Source organism: Tachyglossus aculeatus, chromosome 3, assembly GCF_015852505.1.
Source record: "Tachyglossus aculeatus isolate mTacAcu1 chromosome 3, mTacAcu1.pri, whole genome shotgun sequence".
Classification (NCBI taxonomy): domain Eukaryota; kingdom Metazoa; phylum Chordata; class Mammalia; order Monotremata; family Tachyglossidae; genus Tachyglossus; species Tachyglossus aculeatus.
This window is the reverse complement of record NC_052068.1, coordinates 104,599,793-104,623,913: the sequence shown is the minus strand read 5'-3', so window position 1 is coordinate 104,623,913 and position 24,121 is coordinate 104,599,793. Positions and strand designations below refer to the sequence as shown.

The following is a 24,121-nucleotide window of genomic DNA, read 5'->3' as shown; positions in this document are numbered from 1 at the left end:
TGTTGAGTTTTAGGTGGGCAGACATCCAAATTGTCTCAGGTCCCATGCCTTGAGCATTTTCCGCAGTACGAGATTGCGGGAAATGTGGGTGTGGTCAGAGGGAAAGAACGCTTGGCCATTATGAGTTGGGTATTTTTAAGGAAAAAGTACCACTATAAAATTACAGGAAATTGCCTTTTCAGGATATGTCAAACTGGTTTGCAGAAGGCGAGATCCTGGTCTTCCCACACAGATGTCTTTCATGCGTTGTTTGAACCCAGAAACGAAACCTGCATTTGATATGCCTGTTACAGTGACCTATTCAAAAGATGTCAATGTAACCTGCCAAAAGGATGTGTCCACAAGTGCGAGCCCTGAAGGTTACCAGGCCCCCCAACTAACCCGAGTTAACTTTATGGGATTGAAACTCATTACCCAATACACAGCCACAATTTTTCCCAAGCAGCTGATGGGACCAAAGAAGACTCCATAGCTACAGAAATCTAGACAAGTAAGTCAGATCCCCATTCAGAGAGGGTGCAGCTGAAGCCACTGGGCTTTCGTCACATGTCTTCAATTCCCACGTGCTCCCTTCTGCACTCTACTGTATTTGCTGCACTAGTGGGAGTTGTCTTAAAGAGGTCTGGGGGGCAGTGCTGGCTGTGTAGGGGCAACAGCTATGACAAATATGTATGAGGGAAGCTCTGGTGAGAGACTGGAGTCAGTCAATCAGTGGTATTTATTCAGTCAGTCATACTTATTGAGTCAGTCAATCATATTTATAATAATAGTAATTGTAATAACTTAGATTAGCGTATTTTGGATACATAATCAGGAGGATTATTTCTCTGGAGAAGACATTAATGCTAGGAAAAGTTCAGGGAAAAAGTGGAAGAGGCAGACCCGCAGCTAGAAACCATAATAACGACTATGGGAGAAACGTTAACTTGGTTATGAATTGTGGCAGGAGACATGACGTTCTGGAGAAAATATATCCATAGAGTTGCTATGAATCAGAAATAGCTTGACCGTACTTTATAACAATAATAAAAAATTTAAGTGCTTACTATATGCCAGCTTCACGAATTGTCAGCTGTGTGACTTTGAGCAAGTCACTTAACTTCTCTGTGCCTCAGTTACCTCATCTGTAAAGTGGGGATGAAGATTGTTAGCCCCACATGGGGCAACCTGATCACCTTGTAATCTCCCCAGCGCTTAGAACAGTGCTTTGCCCATAGTAAGCACTTAATAAATGCCATAAAAATATGCCAAGCACTGTTCTAAGTGCTGGGGTAGGAGTTGGACAGAGTCTCTGTTCCACATGGGCCTCACAGTCTTAATCCCCATTTTACAGATGAGGCAACTGAGGCACAGATAAGTGAAGTGATTTGCCCCAGGTCAAGCAGCAGACAGGTAGTGGGGTCAGGATTAGAACCCAGGCCCAGGCCTTTCTGACTCCCAGGCCCTTGCTCTTTCCACTAGATGCTTCTGCTTCTCACTTCGATTCAGTTAGTCAATAGTATTTATTGAGTCAGTCAGTCATACAGAGGACTGTACTAAGTGCTTGGGAGAGTACAATAATAATAATAATAATAATAGTATTTGTTAAGCACTTACTATGTGCAAAGCACTGTTCTAAGTGCTGGAGAGGGTACAAGGTGATCAGGCTGTCCCACGGGGGGCTCACAGTTTCAATCCCCATTTTACAGATGAGGTAAATGAGGCCCAGAGTAGTTATGTGACATGTCCAAAGTCACACAGCTGACCGGTGGTGGAGCCAGAATTTGAACCCATGACCTCTGACTCCAAAGGCTGTACTCTTTCACTGAGCCACGATGCTTCTCCAATGTAACAACATAACAAGCACATTCCCTGCCAAATCTGGCAAGGGGTTGTGGCTTAGAGAAACTTAAAGAACAAGGAGCACTTTAATGATTTTGGGGGCTGCAGAACCCAGCTTTGGCTGAAGATAACAGTGCCCAATCAATGCCCTGCCTGACCCCCAATAATGCTGGCCCAGCCTGGAGCAGAGAAGCAGCATGGTTTAGTGGATACAGCAGGGGCCTGGGAGACAAAAGGACCTGGTTTCGAATCCTAGCTCGCCACTTGCCATATTTCTGTTGTGTGACCTTGGGTAAATCTCTTCATTTCTTTGGGCCTCAGTTACCTCATCTGGAAAATGTGGATTAAGAGGGTGTGCTCCATATAAAACAGGGACTGTGTCCAACCTGATTAACTTGTATCTACAGATACAAATGCTTGAACAGTCATATAATAAGCGCTTAACAAGTACCATAATAATTATTATTACTATAATTGTTAGCTGGGCACAGTGTTAGTGGTGCCAGAGTGGAAGAGCCGGCCTTCATGAACTTCTGGCCCCACTTGGCTGGTGCCTGAATGGGAGATTGAGAGCTGTCAATGGCCATTCTGGTTTGGTTGGCTCAGTCTGGCCTGGCATGGCTCTGGAGACGCTCTCCTGTGACACCACGGGCTTTTCTGAGCTCATAGAAGGGCCTGCATTGAGGCTGAAGAAGCAATTTTCTGCTACAGTTTATGGTATTCAAAATGAAATTTAAGTTCTTCGGTTGGGAGGGCATTTTGTTCCACTCTCTCCACCATTTAGTTTGAAAGGACTACCTCCTAAAGAGTTTTTAACTTATTTGGAACTTGTTTTTTTAATGGAAACATAGGCAGATAGGGAAGAGAACCAAGGGGTTGCAAATCTGAATAAAAGAAAAAAAATGGGAAAAGTAAAATGATGACCCAAACAGATGGGCAGTAATAATAATAATGGTAATAGTGGTATTTGTTAAGTGCTTACTATGTGCCAGGCACCGTACTAAGCGCCGGGGTGTATAACAAGCAAATCGGGTTGGACTCAGTCCCTGTCCCACATGGGGCTCACAGTCTTAATCCCCATTTTGCAGATGAGGTAACTGAGGCATGGAGAAGTGAAGTAACTTGCCTAAGGCCACACAGCAGACAAGTGGTGGAGATGGGATTAGAATCTGTCACCTTCTGAGTCCCAGACCCCTGCTCTATCCACTATATCATGCTGCTTCCGTAGGGGTCCTGAAACTTGCAAGAGGGAAGCCAGTCCTCTCCTCCAGAGGGAATGTTGTCCTGGGGTAGAGAAGACTGAAGGTGGCCTCTTATAACAATAAATACAAAAATGAATGTTGACATACAGAGCCCTGCTGTATTCTTAAAATAATTGCATGCACTGATGGAAATGATAATGCTTTTTTGGAAATTCCCTTCTTTCTGCTAGTCATGCTTTGTTTTATTGGTTTTAAAGGACATGAGTCAAATTATCAATGTCTAGGCTGTGAATGTCACTGTGTCAGAAGTGAGCCTAACCTGGGAAAACAAAGATAACTCTTCATCTGCCTACACCTACAGAATCCTTGTTGAGTACAGTAATGATACTTCATTTCATGCATCATACAACTTGAGAAGAGCTGTCATCACTGGACTGAATTCTAGCATCTTGTAAAAGTTCACTGTGTACCCCCAAAGACAGGGTTTTCCTGAAGTCCTACCAAACTTTACAGAAGCTTATACAGGTGACTTCATCGAGACATAATCATACTGAATATCATCTGTTGGTGTTAATTATTGAGTTCCAGCTCTGTATTAGAAGCAGAATAGAGAGCCAGAGTGGCCAGGTGGACAGATGGTGAGGGGAGTGTTTAGTGGAGCATAGCTGCTGGCAACAGAATTTTGGGAACAACTTCTAGCTTGCAATTTGTGGCCTTTGTGTTTCTTGCTATTTGAGAGTGTGTGTGTGTGTGTGTGTGTGTGTGTGTGAGAGAGAGAGAGAGAGTATATGCATGGTGTTGCTGGGATGGGGGGGACGTGGAGGGATGTGAGGTGGTATTTCATCACAGAACGATTTGCATTCCAAAGAAAAGGAGTTCCCCTAAAAGATAACTTCTTTTCTGAAGAAATGGAATCTGTTCCCCCATCCTTTCATTATTTGGGTGTGGGGCGGGGGGGGGTTGTTTTCAATGAATTAAGTTTAGAAATGATAGTGATTATGTAGCTTTGTATCAAGAGAAACTTTGTTTTCTCTGGCAGGTGGGCAGGAACGACGGTGCTAATAATAGTGGTAGTAGTAATAGTATGTTTGAAGTGTATACTATATGCAGAGTGCTGTACTAAGAGCTGGGAAAGAAGGCCCTGGCAGAGGAATGTGAGAGGAGCGTTGAAATTTTCCCAAAGGTTCTGGTTCAGGTGGGTTCAGCTTTCTTCAGGTTGGAAGTGTTAGGACTAAGTGTTAGGATCAAATTATCAAAACTGCTCCCCTAGAAAATCTGGGACAATCTGATTTCCAGAGTGATACTGTCTGTACAAATTTAACTTCTGAACTCTGAACATAGTTTATTGAACTTAAAATATTCGGAGGACCAGTCTGTTTTCAATTTGGGAAGCATTGTAGGGTTCTGAATAAATGCCTTTATTCTCCTAACAGCTCCTCAGCCAGTTTCTGACGTTCGAGGGACAAATATCAGCCCAACAGAAATTGGATTAGCTTGGACCAGCAGTGATTCTACATCTTTTAGAATACTTACTACAGAACCTACACCTCCTAGGAACGAAACATTTACAACAAGAAAGTGCTGTGATGAGAGAATTAGAACCCAGTACCATTTATACCTTTGAACTCTTTCCACAAATAGCAGGTACAACCAAAGGAGCCTCTGAAAGAATAAGCACCACTACCAGTAAGTTGTTGAATGTAAGGAATGTTTTCTTGTGACTGAAGCCCGTGGTGAATTCAGTTCAATATTCTGTGTCTGTCAGTGTCATAAAGGCATGGCTCTTTACTTGACATCCACCTTCATTGTAAAGGATATATTTCCCCCACTAGACTGAAAGCTTACTGTGGGCAGGGAACGTGTATACTAACTCTGTTGCATTTAGTCTAGTACTCTGGTTTTTTCCCAGCTGAAAAACCCAGCCTGGCCTTATGGCACACATCTCTATTTAAACCCTTCTGAAGCCTCCTAACTTCGCTAACATTTCAATCTACTGGTCCTTTCTAAAAATCATAATAATCCATATAGATGCCAGCCATTTTTTTCTATTTCGAATCCTTTGTTTTCCTGCTTCTCCACCAGCTGATATACCTACCACCTGTTGCGTAGAGTAAAGCATCAGCTTTTAAAGGGAATAGACATTTAGTGAGCATTTGTTAGAACACATGTCAGTCACTTGGAAATTTTATATTAAAATCTGATCTTTTGACAAATATAGGCCCCAGATTGGGTACAGGTACCCCTGCTCCAACAATGTAGTTGCAGATCTGCAAATTCCTGTGTGGTGTGAAAACTGGTTGGAAAATAATTGAAATTGCAAATACCTTTTTCTAATTTTAATGGTATTGTTGAGCATCTACCATGTGTCAAGCACTGTTTTAAGCACTGGGGTAGATGCAGGTTTATCATGTTGGACACAGCCCTACCCACTTGGGGCTCACAGTCTAAATTGGAGGGAGGAAGATGTAATCCACATTTCACAGATGAGATAACTGAGGGACAGAGAGGTTAAGTAACTTGTCTAAGGTCACACAGCAAACAGTTGACAGAGTTACGATTAGAACCCAGGTCCTCTGACTCCTAGGCCTGTGCTCCTTCCAAAAGGCCACACTGCTTCTTAGTGTAGTGCCTCACACATAGTAAGCACTTAACAAATGCCATTGTTATTGTTATTATTATTATTATTATCACTTTGGGTGAAATTCAAGAAAGTTATGAAAGGGAAGTCTTAAAAAGTCCATTACAAGCTTTGAAAGATGACAACAAAGTGGCTCCTGTGCTTCTTGTTTCTCTGCTATCTCTTCCTGAAATTTAAGAGTGGTCATTAGCATCTTGTGGGAATTTGTACTGCTTAAAAATCACTTTCTAGTATAGAGTGAATTTTAAATCATGCATGTTTTCACCATGATGTAGAACACTTTTAAGCAGAGAAAATTACTCCTGCAGCACTGGTCTCTCTGGATGGAATGTGAAGCGACATCAGAAGAACTAATTACTGATTACTCAACATGTATATATGGTGTCAACTACATGGGTCAAGGTACGTGCATGATAACACAAGTTTTCTTTAACGTGGGTTCATCAATACCACGTTGGTTGCTAATGAATGATTGAATCAATCAATGGTATTTATTGAGCGCTTACCATTTGCAGAGCACAGTATGAAGTGCTTGGACAAGTACAAAATAAAACTGATAGACATAGAACCTGCCCAAAAGGAGTTCACAGTCTAGCAGGGCACTGATAAGGAGGCTTCCCCAGTGATACTATCATTTTCTTGCAGCATTACCCCTGGCAGATAATAATATTCATGTTACTTAGTAAGCACTTATTATGTCCCAAGCACTGTAGTAAGCAAATAATCACGAATAATCTGATCAGACATAGTGAACAGGGTGATACTCAGTGTATTATAATTCACAGCTGTATTTTGGAAACTCTGTTCTTCCCCAGTCACAAAAAAGAAAACATATGTTATAACAAAAATGACTGTAAGGTCCAGTACATTCATTTCATGAACGATACTTGTCAGTGAGTCATCTATTATCATCTGTAGGTAATTAGGATGGGTTAATACTTGGAAAGAGGTGATGAAATGCACTAAAAATTATTGTGATTCATAGGAACATCTTTTGAAAGTAGAGAAATTCAAATGCTTGGGAACCGTTAATGAGACAAGAGTGAGATCACTGTGGATGATCCTTTGTCACTTGAAGTAATGTTACTGATCCCTGAGGTTGTGCCAAAAAAATGCATGTATTCTGCAATAGACTGGAAATAGAGCATAATCTGAAATCTTTATCTCAAATTGAGTTTTCCCAAAGTGGATTATTTGTGAGAATGAAAAATGCCAAAGTTAGGAGCCATTCAAGAATGAATTTCATGGTTCGGTTATAATACATATAAAATGTACTTGTAAATGTAACAGAGAAGAGGAGAGGGATTGTGGGAGTTAACCTGAGGAGAAAGAAAAGGAAGAATTTACCATTATTATTATTATTTGTTAAGTGCTTACTATGTGTCAGTCACTGTACTAAGCACTGGGGTAGATACAAGGTAATCAGGTTGTCCCACGTGGCGCTCACGGTCTCAATGCCCATTTTGAAGATGAGGTAACTGAGGCATAGGGAAGTTAAGTGGCTTGCCCAAGGTCACTCAGGAGACAAGTGGCAGATCTGGGATTAGAACCCACGTCCTCTGACTCCTAAGCCTGGGCTCTGTCCACTAAGCCATGCTGCTTCTCTAACTTCTACTTTTAACTTCAACTCTACCATGAAGTCGACCCAACTGCAAAGTTTAAGAGAAAAGTTTATAAAATAGTGTATAAATGAAGAATTTTAGAAGCATCTGACAAGAAAACTAATAATGATAATAATAACATTAATAATTGTGGTATTTGTTAAGTATCTTCCTACGTACCAAGCACTATATTAAGGGCTAGGGTAAATAAAAATAACCAGGTTGGACTTGGTCCCAGTCTTACATGGGGCTCACAGTCTAAGTAGGAGGGAGAGCAAATATTGAAACCACATTTTACAGATGAGGAAAGTGAGGCACAGAGAATGACTTGCCCAAGATCACACAGCAGATAAATAACAGAGCTGGGATTAGAACCCAGTTCCTCTGATTTCCAGGACTGCTCTTTCCACTAGGCTATGCCTCTTCTCTGCAAACCTAATTCATTCGTTCATTCATTCAATCATATTTATTGAGTGCTTACTGTGTGCAGAGCACTGTACTAAGCGCTTGGGAAGTACAAATCAGCAACATAAAGAGACGGGGCCCTAACCATCAATGGGTTCACAGTCTAGAAGGGGGAGATAGACAACAAAATAAAACAAATAGACCATCAGAGTAAATAGAATTATAGTTACATATACATCATTAATAAAATAAATAGAGTAATAAATATGTACAAATATACACAAGTGCTGTGGGCAGGGGAAGGGGGTAGGGCAAAGGGAGGGAGGATGGATGATGAGGAGGGTAGGAGGAGGAGAGGAAAATGGGGGCTCCGTCTGGGAAGGCCTCCTGGAGGAGGTGAGCTCTTAGTAGGGCTTTGAAGGGAGAAAGAGAGTTAGCTAGTTTGGAGGATGTGTGGAGGGAGGGCATTCCAGGCTGGAGGTAAGACGTGGGCCAAGGGTCGACGGGGGGACAGGTGAGAACAAGGCACAGTAAGGAGTTTAGTGGCAGAGGAGCAGAGTGTGTGGGATGGGATGTAGAAGGAGAGAAGGGAGGTGAGGTAGGAGGGGGCGAGGTGATGGAGAGCTTCGAAGCCAAGAGTGAGAAGTTTTTGTTTGATTCGAAGGTTGATAGGTAACCAATGGAGATTTTTGAGGAGGGGAGTGACATGCCCAGAACCTTTCTGTAGAAAGATAATCCTGGCAGCAGAGTGAACTATAGACTGAAGCGGGTAGAGACAGGAGGATGGGAGATCAGAAAGGAGGCTGATGCAGTAATCCAGTTACCTTAGATGAAAAATTAACTGCTGCTAAGAAGGCTTACTTGGACACCAGCAGGATGGTCAAATACTTAGCAAAGTGCTCTGCACACAGTAAATTCTCAGTAAATATGACTGATTGATTGATGGTCTAGTGAAAAGAGGATTTGACTCCATGTCAGGAGTACCAGATTCTGCTTTCTATTCTGTCACTGATTAGTTGGGCAAAATTGTAAACATTTTGACTTGAATTTTCCTCATTTATTAATGGCTGTCCCTTTCAACTTTCCATTGATTAGGTCCAAAGCGAGATAGTAGATCTGAAAACGTTTAATTTATAGGAGCAAAATAGCTAGAGATATACATAATGATACACTCTCATCTTCTTGGGGGCAAAGTATCAAACTTTATTCTCTAACATTGAAAGTGAAGTGGATTCAGTAGTTTTCTAAGCCTCCCCATGGGATTAGGGTCTGCTAAACCCCTCATGGCACATGAGTATGTAACTTTATATGCATATGAAGTTACTACCTGATAATTTATTTTAGTATCTAGTCCCCCATAAGATTGTGAGTCCTCAAAGTACCTTGAGGACTGGGTTCATGTCTACTAACTTTATTATTCACTCTTACTTTTGATTTCTCTGTTTTTCTTTTTTTAAGGAACACCATTTTATTTACAATATCATCATGTGGATGCTGTGTATTTCTTCCAGTTTTTCCTGAATAGACATTAGAATAGTATTGGACATATAATTTTTTATCACCACGTTTTTTCCCTTTATTGATGTGCATGCTTCCCCTTTCTTTTAAACAGAACCCAATTCAGTGTTTGATATCCGAGTTGTAGGAGTGAATGCAACTAGAATAGAATTAGCATAGAAAAATAACGAAAATGCTTCAGACACCTACCTTTAGCCCTTATCTGTGAATGGAGATGGACTTTGGAACCAGACATCCCTCTTCAAAAATGCTAGCATCACCAGGCTAAGCCCTGGTACACCCTATAACATCACAATCTTTCCAGAAGTGAAAAATCAGACTGAAGGGAGACCAAAAAATGTATTCTTGTTTCCGTCATTGTCAAGGGGGGAAAGATTATGTCTATTAGAAAATGTTCTGTCTCTCTCGTGGAAAATGGTATTTGAATTAATGAAATTGATAAATTGCATTAATCATATTTAATGTTAGACATTTGTAATGCCATAACTTCTGGTCAAGTAATATAGTATGGTGGCATAGGCAGACAGAACTAGCATTTACTTTAGAATTGGTGGCTAAAATCCCACAACGACTTAATGTGTTCACCATTCTTTAGAGGAACTAAATATATTTTCCCAAGATTGTGAAAATAAATCCAAACTAAATGAACTATATTTAAAACAAAAAAGGCTTTGTAGGAAATTCATAAGCAGCTTTTTTTAGAAGACTAATCTCTATAACTATTGTCTAAAATTGTTTTGCGCCATTCCACAGTTGTTGATCATCAATTTCTTTGGAATAATTTGGTTTGGCGGGGTGGTTTTAGTAAAGGCTCCTGTATTCACTTATACCTCACTAAGTCCTCCTTTCCTCTTCTCCCACTCCCTTCTCCATCACCCTGACTTGCTCCCTTTATTCATCCTCCCTCCCAGCTCCACAGCATTTATGTGCATATCTATAATGTATTTATATTCATGTCTGTCCCTCCTGACCCCAGACTATAAGCTTGTTGTGGGCAGGGAATGTCAGTTATATTGTACCCTCCCAAGTGCTTAGTACAGTGCTCTGCATGCAGTAATCCTTCAATAAATATGATTGACTGATTGACTGTTACTTTTATTGACTTTTATTGAAGTTTTGAATGTTGCCACAACAGAGATGACCTTAAGAGGCAAAACTAAGACAACACTTCTGCTGCATATACCTGTCTCATATTTTTTGTAAATAGTGAAACTGCCAGAAAGCAAACATCTAATGTGCCAAGTGTTAGCATCACAGGATTAAACCTTGGTACTTATACTTTCTTATACTTTCAAATTAGTTCCAGAAGCAGGTGATCACTTTACTTAGGGAGAGCCAGTCACCAGCACATCAAAATGTTCAGGTAAATGTCAGGGACCTGAAAAGAAATGCTTTCTAGGGTACAATGGTGTGTTTTCTTTACCCGTTCTGTTTGTTTCCCTGTGTAATTGACATGTAATTTGCCTTTCCTTTTTCACAAACGTCACAATACAAATTAGAAAATGAAGGAAGGGAGGAGTGAGTTCTGGGCTCATTTTGGTAGAAGGTGCTACTGAACAGAAGAGTTGGGAATATGTTGTAGATGGATTGCCAGTAGAGTTTGACACCTTAGAGCAGTTGGATCACTGCAACAGGCAATAAAATAAATTATGGTTATAGACAAACGTGCTTTGGGGCTGAGGGTCGGTGAATATCAAGTGCTCAAAGGGTATGGATCCAGCTTATTGTGGGCAGGGAATGTGTCTGCCTCCTCCGTTATATTATACTCTCTAAATCACTTAGTACAGTGCTCTGGATACACAGAATAAGTGTTCGATACATATGATTGATTGGGAGAGGAGTAGGGAAAATGAGGACTTAGTTGGGGAAGGCCTCTTGGAGGAGATGTGATTTTAATAAGGCTTTGAAAGTGGGGAAGATGGTGCTCTGTCAAATACAAAGGTGGAGATGGTGCCACACCAGTCGGAGGACATGGGCAAGAAGTCGGTGGTAGGATACATGAAACTGAGGTACAGTGAGTAGTTTTGGAATTGGATAAGCAAAGCAGCAGGGCTGGGCTGTAGTAGCAAATCACTGAGGTGAAGTAGGAGGGGGTGAGCTGATTGAATACTTTAAGACGGATGATAAGGAGTTTCTCTTTGATGTGGAGGTGGATGGAAAACCCCTGCAGTGTCTTCAAAAGGAAAGACATGAATTCATCTTATTTCAATCAATTAATCAAATTTATTGAGCGCTTGCTCTGTACAGCACAATCTACTAAGTGTTTGGGAGAGTACAATATAAAATGAATCCACCTTGTTTATTTAAGCACTGCAACTAGCTCTCTTCTCTTCCAGACGCTGCACCCTTGACTTCATTTTGGTGTGAACCTGTGCCCAAGCAGCCTGCCCTAATTCTGAAGTGGAATTGCCCTCCTGGTACAAATACCAGTTTCAAAATGGAAGTGATCCACGGGTAATGGAGGAATGAGACCCATCTTCCATCCTGTCACTCCACAAGTGTGACAAATGTGACCCTTTTCAATTATGCCACTTCTTACAATATCAGTGTGAAAATCCAGTCCTGTGAAAACAAGAGTATTCCTAGAGAAGAAAGATGGCTTATGGATATCACTGGTGGGTTATAAAAATTTGTAGCTGGCACTTTCAGCTTTATGCAGTGATTGTGATTGAAGGTAGTGGTATCACAATGTACCCTTCTTTAAATGAAGATTTCCTGATTGTCATTCATTTCATAGCTTGCAGTCTGTGGGAAAATTTGGCGTTATAGTAATATTTTAGTGAGGCAAGAGCTTGTGGTAGATTAATTTGCGGAGAAAATTCTAATTCAACATCTTGTACTTTATAGATCACCGAATATAACCTGAAAGAGAAGGGATGAGTTTTCTCGATAGTGAGACTAACAAAAATTATTTCACTGTGATTTAGGAATCTCTTGTGACAGGCAAAATCCACTTATCCCTGATATTACTGCCTTATAAACAGACACAAAACCCGAGCTACATCATTCAGAGATCAATCAGTGGTATTTATTGAACACTTACCATCAATCAATCAATCAATCATATTTATTGAGCGCTTACTGTGTGCAGAGCATTGTACTAAGCGCTTGGGAAGTACAAATTGGCAACATACAGAGAAAGTCCCTACCCAACATTGGGCTCACAGTCTAAAAGGGGGAGACAGAGAACAAAACCAAACATACTAACAAAATAAAATAGAATAGATATGTACAAGTAAAATAAATAAATAAATAAATAGAGTAATAAATATGCTCTCAGCAGGGCCTTGAAGGGAGGAAGAGAGCTAGCTTGGCGGATGGGCAGAGGGAGGGCATTCCAGGCCCGGGGGATGACGTGGGCCAGGGGTCGATGGCGGGACAGGCGAGAACGAGGTACGGTGAGGAGATTAGCGGCGGAGGAGCAGAGGGTGCGGGCTGGGCTGTAGAAGGAGAGAAGAGAGGTGAGGTAGGAGGGGGCGAGGTGATGGAGAGCCTTGAAGCCCAGGGTGAGGAGTTTCTGCCTGATGCGGAGATTGATTGGTAGCCACTGGAGATTTTTGAGGAGGGGAGTAATATACCCAGAGCGATTCTGGACAAAAATAATCCGGGCAGCAGCATGAAGTATGGATTGAAGTGGAGAGAGACACGAGGATGGGAGATCAGAGAGAAGGCTGATGCAGTAGTCCAGACGGGATAGAATGAGAGCTTGAACGAGCAGGGTAGCGGTATGGATGGAGGGGAAAGGGGGAGAGCAGTGTACTAAGTACTTAAGAAAGTTCAATACAACAGAGTTGGTAAGCACATTCCCTGCCATAACGAGCTTACAGTTGATGTATATGGAATGATTGGTCTATCCGTAGTATTTATTGAACACGTACTGTGTGTGTAGCTCTCTACTGAGTCCTACATTGTAATCAAAAATACTGTTTGACAATTAGCAAATATCCAGCATTAATGCACCCAGAAATCGGGACTTTATCAAAGTGATTCTGTATGCTCTGGGTGGGGGAGCTATCCTGAAGCAGAGAGTGACTGGAAAAAGTGCTATGCCTTCCTGGAATCTCTGAGGAGCAAGTTTATGTCCTTGCTCCTCTGAAAATACTAAATGGTGTCTTACCCTGAGGAACTTAATCTACATTTGCTTTCTTACTGGTCTAGTGGAAAGCACAAAACCTGGGAATCAGAGGACCTGGGTTCTAGAACCATCATCATCATCAATCGTATTTATTGAGCGCTTACTATGTGCAGAGCACTGTATTAAGCGCTTGGGAAGTACAAATTGGCAACATATAGAGACAGTCCCTACCCAACAGTGGGCTCACAGTCTAAAAGGGGGAGACAGAGAACAAAACCAAACATACTAACAAAATAAAATAAATAGAATAGATATGTACAAATAAAATAAATAAATAAATAGAGTAATAAATATGTACAAAAATATATACATATATACAGGTGCTGTGGGGAAGGGAAGGAGGTAAGATGGGGAGGATGGAGAGGGGGACGAGGGGGAGAGGAAGGAAGGGGCTCAGTCTGGGAAGGCCTCCTGGAGGAGGTGAGCTCTCAGCAGGGCCTTGAAGAGAGGAAGAGAGCCAGCTTGGCGGATGGGCAGAGGGAGGGCATTCCAGGCCCCGGGGATGACGTGGGCCGGGAGTCAATGGTGGGACAGGTGAGAGCGAGGTACGGTGAGATTAGTGGCAGAGGAGAGGAGGGTGTGGGCTGGGCTGTAGAAGGAGAGAAGGGAGGTGAGGTAGGAGGGGGCGAGGTGATGGACAGCCTTGAAGCCCAGGGTGAGGAGTTTCTGCCTGATGTGGAGATTGATTGGTAGCCACTGGAGATTTTTGAGGAGGGAAGTAATATGCCCAGAGCGTTTCTGGACAAAGATAATCCGGGCAGCAGCATGAAGTATGGATTGAAGTGGAGAGAGACACGAGGATGGGAGATCAGAGAGAAGGCTGATGCAGTAGTCCAGACGGGATAGGATGAGAGCTTGAATGAGCAGGGTAGCGGTTGGGATGGAGAGGAAAGGGCGGATCTTGGAAATGTTGTGGAGCTGAGACCGGCAGGTTTTGGTCACGGTTTGGATGTGAGGGGTGAATGAGAGAGCGGAGTCGAGGATGACACCACGGTTGCGGGCTTGTGAGACGGGAAGGATGGTAGTGCCGTCAACAGAGATGGGAAAGTCAGGGAGAGGGCAGGGTTTGGGAGGGAAGACAAGGAGTTCAGTGTTCGACATGTTGAGCTTTAGGTGGTGGGCAGGCATCCAAACGGAGATGTCCTGAAGCCAGGAGGAGATGCGAGCCTGGAAAGAGGGGGAGAGAGCAGGGGCAGAGATGTAGATCTGGGTGTCATCAGCGTAGAGATGGTAGTTGAAGCCGTGGGAGCGAATGAGGTCACCAAGGGAGTGCGTGTAGATCGAGAACAGAAGGGGACCAAGCACTGAACCTTGGGGAACCCCCACAGTAAGAGGATGGGAGGGGGAGGAGAAGCCTGCAAAAGAGACTGAGAATGAACGACCGGAGAGATAAGAGGAGAACCAGGAGTGGACAGAGTCTGTGAAGCCAAGGTTGGATAGCGTGTTGAGGAGAAGGGGGTGGTCCACAGTGTCAAAGGCAGCTGAGAGGTTGAGGAGGATTAGAACAGAGTATGAGCCGTTGGATTTTGCAAGCAGGAGGTCATTGGTGACCTTTGAGAGGGCAGTTTCCGTGGAATGTAGGGGATGGAAGCCAGACTGGAGGGGGTCGAGGAGAGAGTTGTTGTTGAGGAATTCTAGGCAGCTCGTTCAAGGAGTTTGGAAAGGAATGGTAGGAGGGATATGGGGCGATAACTAGAAGGTGAGGTGGGGTCAAGAGAGGGTTTTTTTAGGATGGGAGAGACATGGGCATGTTTGAAGGCAGAGGGGAAGGAACCAGTGGAGAGTGAGCGGTTGAAGATGGAAGTTAAGCAGGGGAGAAGGGATGGAGCGAGAGATTTCATGAGATGAGAGGGAACCAGTTCCCAGAACCAGTTCCCAGAACCAGTTCTACCACCTGCCTGCTGTGTCATTTTGCATAACTAATTTCACTTCTCTGTGCCTCTGTTACTTCAGCTGTATAATTGGGATTCAATACCTACCCTGTCTTCCATTTAGACTGTGGGCCCCATGAGGGACAGGGATTGTGTCTGATCCGATTAACTTGTATCTATCCCATTGCTTGACATAGACTAGCACTCAGCAAGTACCGCCATCATCATCATCATCGCAACATTGTACAGTGCTAGCCATTAGACCTAATCAGGAAGATTGTACCCCAAAAGGACAGCAGATAGACAGGTGAAAAGTGTGTAATCCACAACACTGGGAATATTTCTATATGTATCCTTTGATTACATTAGAATGGCTTCATCAGGAGGCAAGTATTCTCATGTGAAACTTTATTATTTTCTATTATTAATATAGAAATGACTCTCATTTTGGCACGGATCCTCCTGAACTAGGTGAACAGCCAAATGTTACTTCTGTCAGTCACAATTCACTGACAGTTAAGTTCAGTGGGTTTAAGGCCATGAATGGACCAATTAAAGCATATGCAGTAATCCTCACATCAGGTGAAGGTAAAGGGCTCCTCTTTGGTTAAGTTCCTTCATGATGACCTTGTGACAGTAGCATAATTTTTGAGTCCCCTAAGATTGTTTTGGAAGAGATGTTTCCATAGCGTTGCTATAGGTCTGAGATGACTCGATGGCATAAGACAAGAGACGATAAAGTCTGTCAGTAAGTCGTATTTTTGAGTTCTTACTGTATGCAGAGCACTGTAGGAGAATCTCCACTGTAGCACTTAGGAGAATACAATATGACAATATAAAAGTAAATGTGCTCATTTAGATATTTGTTTTGCACTCTAGCTTTTATGATTTGTAACTCAAACACTGTGATAGGGTGATTTTGCCAAGTGTTTAGGTTCCCATCATGATTTCTGCAGAGAGCAGGTTCTTTTTCAGGTGGTGTAATGTCACAGCAGTTCAGGTTTTAGGAAGAAAGTGATCAAGTTATCGTATGTGCATATCGCAATTGGGGGACTGGATTTTCAAAGATGAAGTTTTATTAGATATGAAAATTTTCCACTAAGGAGGTTTTTGTTGCCTTTTGGGTTCATTGCTTTTGAGAGGTAAATCTAAATTTCACTTGGTTTTACTTAAGGCCTTGGTTCTTTTTTAAAGGATTGTGAGTGGGATATTTGAGTTCCTTTGATGGCCATCTGGTACACTTTGGCTAATCCCTTCCCCCCAAAAAAATTTGGCACCCCCTTTAACTCAAAACCATAGACTCCATTATTTATTTTCAACATAGTGATATAATGACACCAAAAACATGAAATCAATCAATCAATTCTATTTATTGAGTGCTTACTGTGTGCAGAGCACTGTACTATGCACTTAGAAGACTACAATATGACAGAGTAGATAGACAAATTCCATGCCCACAGGGAATTTACAGTCTAAGGATGTGGGAGTGGGGAAGGACATTAATATAAATAATTAAATACAGATAGACACATAAATGCTGTGGGGTAAATGAAAGGTGCAAGTCCAGAAGAATAATGACGATGGCTACGCAATCTTGTGACATACTGAAGCCACATGCATTGAAAGGCAGTCAGAAATCTGGTTTGTTACCTTGTCTGTTATCAAGTTTCAGTAACAAATTTGAAACGGTTAGGTGATTTGTGCCCTGTCTCTATTAGTCAGGGGTAGTGCTGGGGAATTTAGGATTCTTGAGTTCCAGTCCTTGATTTTTGCTAATCTTACACCCTTAACCTTTTCCTGAGCTTATTTTGAATGGCTGTTTGACTCAGGACCTGATTTACCTAGAAGGTACTTATTTAGAGAACCGTAGTGTGAATAAAAATAATGTTTGGGTTGTTGCTTTTTTGTGAGCCCTTTACTTGTTTTAAATGTGAACAATGTGTTTATTTCATAGGTAACCCTCACAGGAATGTCCTGAACTATTCATATGAGGACTTCAAGAAAAAGGAATCAAATACTTATGTGACTTACTTTATAGAAATTGAAGAAAACAGAGCCTCAATTTTGTCCGAGGACTTGAAATATGAAGTTGAAGTGGGAACTGAATCCACCACAGGAGGCTATTGCAATGAGAGATTGGAACCCCTTAGCTCATACCCGTATTTCCCGAGCTAACCCTTTGTTGCAGTTCCAAAATGTGTAGTACAGTGCATTGCATTCATTAGGTCCTTAGTAAATACTCTTAATACTAACTACTATTAGCATGTTACAGCACAGCTGCATTACTTGAAATTTAAAGCCAAATCTTGTAATCCCCCCTACACAGTTTTTTTAGAGAAATTTGAATGTGTACATGACCTAATACACTTTCCTTCTTGTTTTCAACAGAACTAGTATCACAGGTTTCACCAAATTTAACTTTAGCAAGCAAGGACACATTGAGGAACAGGAAAGCTATGTGTCCTTCATGCCATTTTCAAATGCAGTTTTGCTACACAAGATCCAGCTAGAGAGCAAAAAATTGGCAAAAGGGAATAACTTTTTATGTTTGATATCATGCTTTCAATAATCCCTAGAAGAAAACCAGGAAGCAACAAAGTATATACTTCAATCAGTGTTGTGGTAATAATAATAATGATAGTTAATGCTATAAGATTTTTTTGGTGAGGTCAATAAGTAGCTGACAGTTTTTCTTGTCTTGTTCATCATTTCTTAGCTGAGTGAAGAAAGGAAGTGGGGACCCTCTTATAAGAGGTTCATTGTGTCTCTTACGATCTTTTCTTGGGTGTCTTCAGTTTATGATCCTCACTCACTCTATCAATCGTATTTATTGAGCACTTACTGTGTTCAGAGTACTGTACTAAGCGCTTGGGAAGTACAGGTTGGCAACATATAGAGATAGTCCCTACCCAACAGTGGGCTAACAGTCTAAAAGGGGGAGACTGAGAACAAAACCAAACATACTAACAAAATAAAATAAATATTACTGCTCTTAGAGTTAAAAATGCAAATAGTAATGGCAATGGCCCATTATCCATTTCCTTTTCACTTCCAGAAATAGGCCTTTTCTCCATCCCTTCATTTAAGTAGTCCTAGTGTCCCATCCTTGCTTGCCATACCAATATGTTTCCATATCCAACCTTGGAATGGCAAATTTTCTGTGTCCTAAATTGATTTTTAAAAAATCCCTTAAGGGTGATTGTACTAATAACTAGGTAGGAGCAGATGAATGTGGCTTCGCATAAGAGAAAATGCAAGTTTCCTTAAATCACTTTGGCCTTTTGCCTTTCAAACATTTCTGACATCTGAGGAGCAGGCTTGCCTCATCCAGACTGTTGATCTGTCAGTTGTTTTTGGTGAGTGATATGATTGTTCTCCTGTGTTTTATCCACTTGGTGTCATCTGTGGAGCTGTATTTGGGTACATATGTGGTGCCCTTGTTGTAGTGGCTTTGGGAAGGTTTATCTTCTGGAGAAGGAAAAGGTGATTTATGTTTACTAACTTCATTGTTTGAACTTGAACCTTTCATTTAGAGCAAGCTTGGGGGTGGAGCTTTGAAGGGGTGGGGTTTAGGGGAGGAGGGAGAAGCAGAATGAGAGGGAGGAGAAGGGGGAGAGGAAGAGAAGGGAAGGAAAGAGATGGTATTTATTGAGCATTTCCTTTGTGCAGAGCACTGTACTAAACAACCGGGAGAGTACAGTACAACAGAATCGTTAGAAATGATCACTGCCCACAACCACCTTACAATCTAGAGGCAGAGAAGAGGGGTGTCATGTAAAGCAGTACCTACTTCGTTACCACCTCAACTCTGTCCCTCGCTGGGCAGGAGACTGTCGGGGGCATCTAAACTGCTCCCCTGTTCCCCAGCCTCAGAGTGGGGTGCCTGCTTGCATCACCCCGTGGAATCCCATCACTATAGCAGCTGGTTTTGGTTGTGACTATAGAGTTCTTAGCTCTGTTCACACCCAGCTCCCACTTATAAAAATAATAATAATGATGGTATTTGTTAAGCACTTACTATGTCCCAAGCACTGTTCTAAGCACTGGGGTAGTTACAAAGTAATCAGGTTGTCCCACATGGGGCTCACAGTCTGAGTCCCCATTTTACAGATGAGGTAACAGACACAGAGAAGTGAAGTGACTTGCCCACAGTCTCACAGCTAAGTGGCGGAGCCAGTATTGAACCCACGACCTCTGACTCCCAAGCCCGTGCTCTTTCCACTAAGCCATGCTGCTTCTCATGATGCAAGTGCTTAAGCCTGGACCCTACTCCAGGCTGGAAACAGACTCCATTTGCACTGTGTTAGACCCCAGGCCCTGCTCTTGAAGAGAGGACCGAGTCTGCACTTTTCAGTTTCTGTGGCACCCACAGACTCCAACCCCAGCTAGCAGTTGACAAGAGGTGGAGCCACCATTGTGGCTCTCCCTCCAGATCATTTCCAAATACAAAGGTAGGGCAGGCTACCTTGCTACACCTCATGCCTGAAAAACTGTCTGGGAGAGGTTGACATCATACCCACAGGGCCAACCATGGAGATGATGGCTCCTCTAACCTCCTATGGTTCACGGTTGTATTTATGGCTTAAACACACCAACATCTCACTGTCCTAAGTTTCTCCTTAAGGCTGTAAGCTCCTCATCTAGACGTTCTTGGGGGCAGGGAAAATGCCTACCACTTACGTTGCATTTTACTCTCCCAAGTGCTTATTACAATGTTCTGTACTCAGTAAGGGCTCAGTAAATACCGTCTATCGATTGCACTTAGTTTGGAAATTTCCTGTGACCACCTCACCTCTCATAAATAGAGTTTCCCACCTTTCTTTGTAAACGCACTGGAGTGAATGCCCTTGCCTGGATTCATGCTCCAGGCCTATCCATTAAGTTAGACCTTAGGTTCCTAGTCATGTGATCAGAAGTTATGGATAACTTGTTACTGAGAGCAAGGTAGGGGTTATGGTAGGATGGGGGAGACTGGAAGTGGGGCAAGATTTTGGGTTAAGGAAATTTTTTTACCACTACCAGGAATTAGAGTTTTAGATACCTGGTCTACGTTCTTTTTCTTTTGATGTATTTCAAGGAAGCAGTCGTCATTTGAATCTATAGGAGGTATATTGACAGAAACAGAAACTAGGTCCGGTAAACTCTCTCAGGCCTGAGAGGGAACAATCCCCTCCATTCCTTTTTCCTTCCAGCTCTGACAAGGATAGACTGCAGGCTCCCAAGCGCCGCTGTGTCTGGATCTCTCCGCTGGCAGCAGATGGCAGGACCCTCATGACGTCTGTTCCCAGGAAGACAGGCTCCATCTTGTCCATCAGAAGTCCAGTGCCATCCCAGGTTCTCCTAGGTACTGAATCAATCAACGTGAATGAACTAGAGGTGGCCTTCCAGAGATTCTTTGGCTCCCATTGGTCAGGACTGGAGGTCCCCACACTGGGCTGGATGGATGGCTCCGCCCTGAAGTCGGACCAAGAGGCCAATCCGTGTCTCCTCACCTTTGCAGTACAGCCCAGTGCCAGATCTGAGGACTTTGGTCTCATCTCCATCAATCAATCAATCGCATTTATTGAGCGCTTACTATGTGCAGAGCACATAGTCTCCATGGTCCATAGAGATATCCATGGTCTCCTCTTCCCCAGCTGTTTCCCTCCAAAAGCTGCAGCTCCCTCGGGTTCCCAGAAGAAGCTCAGCCGGACCCTTCCGGAGGGCTCAGCGACGCCTAGGCTGGGACGCTTGATGTCCTGCTCTGCCCCTCCGGGTGGATCGCTTGATGCTTTCTGGTACTTACTCATTCTGACTCCTCATCCCGTGCTTTGTCCACTAAGTCACGCTGCCCAAAAGACCTTCACTCCCTTGTTAATGGGCCGTTTTGAAACTACAAATCATTCCCCAACTCCTACCACCTGGGAACTCTGCCCACAGTATTTAGCTGATCAGACTGTGGGACTATGGACTGGGTGCCAGAAGGACCTGACTTACAGGACTTAAAGACTTGTTTAAATTCTGACTTAAGGACATACAGACTTACTTACTTTAACTTACCAGACTCTATCAGACTACGTCATGTGCTTTGCACTTGACCCTTTCTGCACAGCCAATGAACTGCACCAGATCGCAAAGAACTAACGGGACCTCCAGAGTAGTCACTTCCTGCTCTGCTGTGAGTTAGTGGCACATTCAACAGCCCATGGGGAGCCCAGGACTCTTAGAAGTTTCTCCCTCCCCTGTACCTTCATTTCTCTCATACAATTCCTGGGTAATTTTATGTATCGAAACAGATCCGGTAGCTATGCGCTAATCCTTTTTGTTCACCCCCAGGAGCTCTGTGAAGCTCTCACACAAGCACACTCAGGATACAATGATAGAACATTATCTGCTTCTGATGAACAACACATCTGGTCCACAAGATTGTGTGCTCCTTGAGAGCAGGATCCATGTCGACTTACTCCATTACTCTATTGTACACCCCAAAGCATATAATAAAGTGCTCTCCAAACAATAAGCCCTCAGTAAACACCACTGATTGATTTATTTATTACTCTGTTTATTAATTTATTTTATTTGTACATATTTATTCTATTTTATTTTGTTAATATGTTTTGTTTTGTTCTCTGTCTCCCCCTTCCAGACTGTGAGCCCACTGTTGGGTAGGGACCGTTTCTATATGTTGCCAACTTGTACTTCCCAAGCGCTTAGTACAGTGATCTGCACACAGTAAGCGCTCAATAAATATGAATGAATGAATGAATGAATGAATGAATATTGCCTCTGGGTGAGTTCAGAATACGTTTGGCTTATCAAGTCAGAAAGCCCACTTTATAGAATTTAGTGCAAGGCCGGTTAGACCTGTCACAGATTAGTACTGCTTTTGCATTTGATGGTGAAAGCGTGTGGAAGCTGTACTTTTCCTTAAGGCCATCCTTTAATATTTGGATCATATACTTCCTAGCCCAGTTCCGGAATACTTGATTAACTGAAGTGTGCTGAACATTTTTTTCTCTCTGAAACATGAATTGAGTCTTCTTCATCTCTTTCAAGTTAGGATAACATAGTCAGAGGAAAAGTCTTATCACAAACTTGCAGGGCGGGAAGGTGATTGGGCCAATTTCAATCTTAATGGTACTGATCCATGGCGTGGGAAAGGGAAGGAATAAGCAAACCTATCTCTTTATATCAATGTTTTGTTCAATTTTGTTGAATATCTGGTAGACGTTAGCCTTATCTAAAGATTCATAAAGGGCATACATGGAAATGTATTTCCTAACAGAGGGTTCCTGAAAAGCTGTGGAATGTTTTACCCGTATTTTTGGTCTGATTATTTTTTTCGTACAGGAAATATGCAAAAAACAATGAAGTGTCCTTTTCTCAAATATAGTGAATTAATATTTAATCTGCAAGTCATGATTTTAAACTTACACCGTGGGGACTTTGAGTTGATTTCTTTGATTTCTACTGGCACATATAGGCATATCTAAGCAATCAACCACTCAGTCACCAATCAGTGACATGTATTGAGTGCTTACTGTGTCTTGAGCTCTGAACAAGGGGCTTGGGAGAGAACAATGCAGTAGACTTGAGAGACAGTGTTACCTGCCTGCGTGTCTGGAGGGGGGTTACTGGTGGAGGAATGGGAGAGCACAAGGATATGTACCTAAGTGCTGTGGGTTAGGGGGTAGGGTGAATATCAACAGAAGCAGTGGCCTAGTGAAAAGGGCATAGGCTAGAGAGTTGGAAGGTATGGGTTCTAATTCAGGCTCTGCCACTTGTCTCTGTGTGACCTTGGGCAAGTCACTTCACTTCTCTGGGCCTCAGTTACCTCATCTGGAAAATGGGGATTAAGACTGTGAATCTCATGTGGGACAACCTGACTACCTTGTATCTACCACATCACTTAGAACGATGTTTGGCACTTAGTAAGCACTTAAATACCATTAATAAATCAATCAATCAATCAATCAATCGTATTTATTGAGCGCTTACTGTGTGCAGAGCACTGTACTAAGCGCTTGGGAAGTACAAGTTGGTGACATATAGAGACAGTCCCTACCCAACAGTGGGCTCACAGTCTAAAAGGGGGAAACAGAGAACAAAACCAAACATACTAACAAAATAAAATAAATAGAATAGATATGTACAAGTAAAATAAATAAATAAATAGAGTAATAAATATGTACAAACATATATACATATATACAGGTGCTTTGGGGAAGGGAAGGAGGTAAAATGGGGGGATGGAGAGGGGGGCGAGGGGGAGAGGAAGGAAGGGGCTCAGTCTGGTAAGGCCTCCTGGAGGAGGTGAGCTCTCAGTAGGGCCTTGAAGGGAGGAAGAGAGCTAGCTTGGCAGATGGGCAGAGGGAGGGCATTCCAGGCCCGGGGGATGACATGGGCCGGGAGTCGATGGCGGGACAGGCAAGAACGAGACATGGTGAGGCGATTAGCGGCAGAGGAGAGGAGGGTGCGGGGTGGGCTGTAGAAGGAGAAAAGGGAGGTGAGGTAGGAGGGGGCTAAGGGATGGAGAGCCTTGAAGCCCAGGGTGAGCAGTTTCTGCCTGATGCGCAGATTGATTCGTAGCCACTGGAGATTTTTGAGGAGGGGAGTAACATGCCCAGAGCGTTTCTGGACAAAGACAATCCGGGCAGCAGCATGAAGTATGGATTGAAGTGGGGAGAGACAAGAGGATGGGAGATCAGAGAGAAGGCTGATGCAGTAGGCCGGACGGGATAGGATGAGCGCTTGAACGAGCAGGGTAGTGGTTTGGATGGAGATGAAAGGGCGGATCTTGGCAATGTTGCAGACTGAGACCGGCAGGTTTTGGTGACGGTTTGGATGTGAGGGGTGAATCAATCAATCAATAGTATTTATTGAGCACTTACTGTGTGCAAAGCACTGTACTACGCTTTTGGGAAGTACAAGTCGGCAACATATAGAGACAG

General features: G+C 42.8%; 1 pseudogene; it reads left to right on the top strand.

Moving 5' to 3' along the window:
- Positions 1-241: 241 nt before the first annotated feature.
- LOC119925329 overlaps positions 242-24,121 on the top strand; it is a 49,754-nt pseudogene continuing 25,874 nt past the window's right edge.